General features: G+C 33.0%; 1 pseudogene; it reads right to left on the bottom strand.

Moving 5' to 3' along the window:
- Positions 1-3737: 3737 nt before the first annotated feature.
- Positions 3738-4726, bottom strand: LOC109433873 (transcription elongation factor A protein 1; annotated as a pseudogene).
- Between the last annotated feature and the right edge of the window lie 143 nt (positions 4727-4869).

Below are 4869 nucleotides of genomic sequence, written 5' to 3' on the forward strand. Positions count from 1 at the left end.
CATATATTTTTCTTTATCTTCTATTTGTCTTTCCTTCTCTCTGTGTCCAATATTTAGCAGTCACTAAAATCCAATCAAACTAATGAGTGAGTAGAGATTGAATCAATAATCAAAAACCTCCCAACATAGAAAGCCCTGGGACCAGACATGTTCACTGGCAATTTCTACCAAACATTTAAAGAAGAATTAATGCCAACACTTCTCAAACTTTTCCCAAAAACAAGAGGAGAAAACACTCCTAAACTCATTCTATGAAATCAGTATTATCTTGATAATAAAGCTAGAGAAGAGCTCTACAAGAAAAGAAAACTATAGACCAATATCCGTGATGAATATTGGTACAAAAATTCTCAACAAAATATTAGCAAACTGAATTAAACAACACATTAGAAGAATTATACACCATGACCAAGTGAAATATATTTCACTGGGATACAAGAATTGCTTAGCATATGCAAATTGATCAATGGAATACATCACATTAATAGAATGAAAGATAAAAATCACATGATCATCACAATTGATGCAGAAAAACATTTGACAAAATATGATATCCTTTCATGATAAAAACCTTCAACAGATTGGGCATAGAAGGAACAAATCTCAACATAATAAATGTCATATACAACAATCCCACAACTAACATTATAATCAATGGAGAAAAATTGAAAGCTTTCTCTCTAATTTCAGGAACAAGCATGAATGCCCACTCTCACCTGTTATTAATACTGAATTCCTTAGCAAGAGTAATTGGGCAAAACAAAGAAAGAAAAGACATCCAAATCAGAAAAGAAGAAGTAGGAATGTCGCTATTTGCGGATGATATGATTTTTTTTAATTGGGCAAAACAAAGAAAGAAAAGAGATCCAAATCAGAAAAGAAGTAGGAATGTCGCTATTTACAGATGATATGATTTTTTTATATAGAAACTCCCAAAGATTCAACCAAAAACTGTTGGAATTAGTGATTTCGGAAAAGTTGTAGGATATAAAATCATCATACAGAAATCAGTTGTATTTCTATAAATTAATAATGAAACATCTGAAAAAGAAATAAAACAACTATCCCACTCACATAGTATCAAAAACAATAAAATACTTAGAAATAAACTTAACCAAGAATGTGGAAAATCTATACATTGAAAACTGTAAGACTTTGTTGAAAAAAATCAAAGAAGACACAAAAAAGAAGACATCTCATGTTCCTGGATTGAAAGAATTAATATTGTTCAAGTGTCCATATTACCCAAAGTCATCTATAGATTCAATAATATCCTTTAAAAATTCTAATGGTATTCTTTACAGAAATAGAAAAAAAAATCCTAAAATTTGTATGGAAATACAAAAAACCCCCGAAGAACCAAAGAAATCCCCAGAAAAAAGAACTCAGAAGTGTCACACTTCCTGAGTTCAAACTATGCTACAAAGCTATAGTTAAAACAAACAAACAACAACAACAACAACAACAAAAAAAAAAAAACAGTGTAGTACTGGCATTAAAATAGACACATAGACCAGTGAAACAAAATAGAGAGCCCAGAATTAAACCACTGTATATCTGGTCAACTAATATTGACAAGGGAGCCAAGAACACCCAACAGGGAAAAAATAGTCTCTTCAATAAGTAGTGCTGGAAAAACAGGATAAACATGCAAAATAATGAAATTGGACCACTATCTTATACCATTCACAAAAATTAAGTCAAAGTGGATCAATGAATTAAACCTAAGACCTGATACCACAAGACTTCTAGAAGGAAATGTAGGAACAAAGCTCCTGGACATTGGTCTTGCAATGATTTTTTGGATATGACATCAAAAGCACAAACAACAAAATGAAAAATTAACAAATGGGATTAGTACTTAAAACTTAATAGCTTCTGTTCAGCAAAAGAAACAAAAAAGTGAAAAGGCAATCTAGATAATAGAAGACAATTTTTGCAAATCATATATCCAATAAGGAGTTAGTATCCAAAATATATTTTAAAGGCACATACAACTTAATAACAACAACAAACAAAACAATGTGACTACAAAATGGGCAAAGGAACTAAATAGACAATTTTTTAAAGAAGATATCCAAGTACCTCAACATCATTAACCATCAGGAAAATGCAAATCCCAACCACAATGATATATTACTCACACCTGTTAGATTGGCTATTATCGACAAGACAAGAAATAACAAGTGTTGGAGAGGATGTGGGAACCCTGGTACACTGTTGGTGAGAATGTAAATTAGTGCAGCCTGTATGGAAAACAGCATGAAAGTTCTTCAAAAGATAAAAATAGAACTACCATATGATTCACAGACAGAAATTATGCTGAGCAAAAGAAGCCAGATCAAAGACCACAAACTGTATGATTTGTTTTATGAAGTTATAAAGAAGCAAAACTAACTTAAGGTGACAAAGTCTGACTAGTAGTTGTCTTGGGAAAAGGAGATTACAGGGATGGAACAAGGAAAACTATCTGGAATGATAGCAATGTTCTATATTAAGATAATGTTGTGAGTTACAGAGGTGCATCTTTTGTTAAAAATTGTATGGCTAACATTATTGATTGTATTCCCCAAACTGTATTTCGTATCCCCATTGATGGTGTAGATACCTGACCACTGCAGTATACCCTGAAGCTGAAGCTGAATAATACTGAATGTCAAATACATATATATATATATATTCACAGGATGTGGAGTACAGCATAGGGAATAGAGTCAATGGAATTGTAACAGATGTCAATCATACGATGTCAGAGGGGTAGTAGATTGGGGGGAGGAGGTTATCACTTTGTGAGGGGTATAAATGTGTAAGTATTACATTGTTTTGTACATGTGAAACTAATAAAAATATTGTACAGCTAAGATTTATCTTTCAATGTACATAAATTTTACCTCAGGAAAAAAACTGGAATCATCATCATCATTGATTGAGGTTAGAGAGTTAGTGAGGGACAGATGATATAAGATTGACAGAATATTAATATTGTTGAAACTTGGAGGGGTAGATAAGAATTTATTATATTCTTTTGTTTACTTTTTTTTTCAACAAAGACAAGTCATATTTCCAAAAGTAAAATCTATTAAGAACAAGTAATAAACATGTATAAGAAATTATAATAAATGATGGTCACGGTCAGTTACAAATGCAAAATATTAATATATAATTATCCTAGACTTGTGAATATAATACTTAAAATCAATTTTATGCTAATCCAAATATTGTGTACAATTTAGATAAGCTGGTCAAGTAGTATTTGAATACACACCACATTTGATAAACTTGTAATCGTATTACCTCTCTCCTCCGTTAGTATTTGCAGGTACATGCCAATATGGGGGAAAATGCAATTTTCGTTTATGTGTTAACTGAGAAGAATAACATTTCTACTGTGTATGTTTCAGACTGTAAAAAAGTTAAGGTACATTTTCCTTTAGGAAGAAAAAAAGGTAAAAATAAATTGCCAAAAGTTTAATTGATAAAAGTTTAATATCAATTACCTATAAAAATGAAAAAAGGTGTTTGAAACAGATACCACACAATTATTATGTAGTCTCCCTACTGATCTGAAACTATAGAAAACATTTAAGGAAGGAAATTATGTCACAAACAGATTAACCTAAGAATGTATGTCACTTTAAAAATCTGATTTGCAGAAAAACTAGGTCCTTGACCTAGTTTTAATGCTAATTACAAAATCCATTTTCTCAATGGTCCAGACATTTGGCCAATCTTCCAACTCAGCAGAACTTCCATCGATTTCCACATTCATTACAGACAACAAATGTTGTCATTGGTTCATTTGTACTTCAAGTTTCTACCTGTGTGTAAGTACAGTTCTTCTTTTTACATTTGCCACATGTGAATAAGTCGGTCTGGGTTCCACCCATCTTGGCCATTTGATGCTTTCTGATGGCTTCTTAGGTCAAGTTTTTCTGTGTCTGTTCAAGTTCATCACTAGCCATTTCCTCTGCAGTCATTCTAGCAAATAAGTCAGGAGGAATATTCCCACACAGTACATTTTCCCTTAAATTCAGATTCTTTGCATCCTTAAGATTTGATATTTGACTTCATACTCTATTTTTGTATTTCATGTCTCTATTCCTTATTTCTTGATACATAGCTTTCTCAGCTTGAGATCCTAATTCTTCCTCATCAGCTCCAGAAACAATGTAGTCATCTACTCGAAGAGCAGCAATACAGAATCAGATGTGATTAGTGCTTGAGGAAAAGATGACATGTAATTATCTCTAGCATTTGTCTCATCCTGTCTGCTGCGTAAGTTGCCACGGGAGCTACTTTCTTCTCTTCAGGGCTATTTCGTGATGTAATTGCAGTGTTTTTTTTTTTTCCTTTTCTTCAGGATCTTTCTTAGTTGATGGTTCATCTAATAACTTTTTCCAGGATTTGATGAGAGACTTAGCTAAAGATATAATTTCTTCCTCTGTACTCTGCTTGCAAAGAGCATTTACTGACATTCCAATTCTTGTGGACTGTAATAATTTCAGAGTCATGGAATATTCTTAAACTCCTTCAGCAAGTCCAGTGCTCCAGCTGTGTTCTTTTTCTGCACCATCCTGTCCATCTTCTTGGCAGTGTGACCACCTCATTCCCCAAGGCCCAGGCCAGTCTTCACCGCACTTAGCCTGTTGGGGCCAGGATGTTGGCGAAGTTGGGGCAGAGGCGACAGCAGGACTCAAGCGCAGATGCTCTTCTGTTTACTTTTCATCATTTGAAGTGCTCCATAATAAAAAGTTAAGCACAATTAGTTAAAAGTGGATCATAGATCTAAACATCAAGGCAAAAACAATAAAAATCTAGAAGAAGAAAAAACATCTTTATAACCTTGGGCTAGGCAAAGAATTTTAGAAC

Source organism: Rhinolophus sinicus, linkage group LG16 (genome assembly GCF_036562045.2).
Source record: "Rhinolophus sinicus isolate RSC01 linkage group LG16, ASM3656204v1, whole genome shotgun sequence".
NCBI lineage: Eukaryota > Metazoa > Chordata > Mammalia > Chiroptera > Rhinolophidae > Rhinolophus > Rhinolophus sinicus.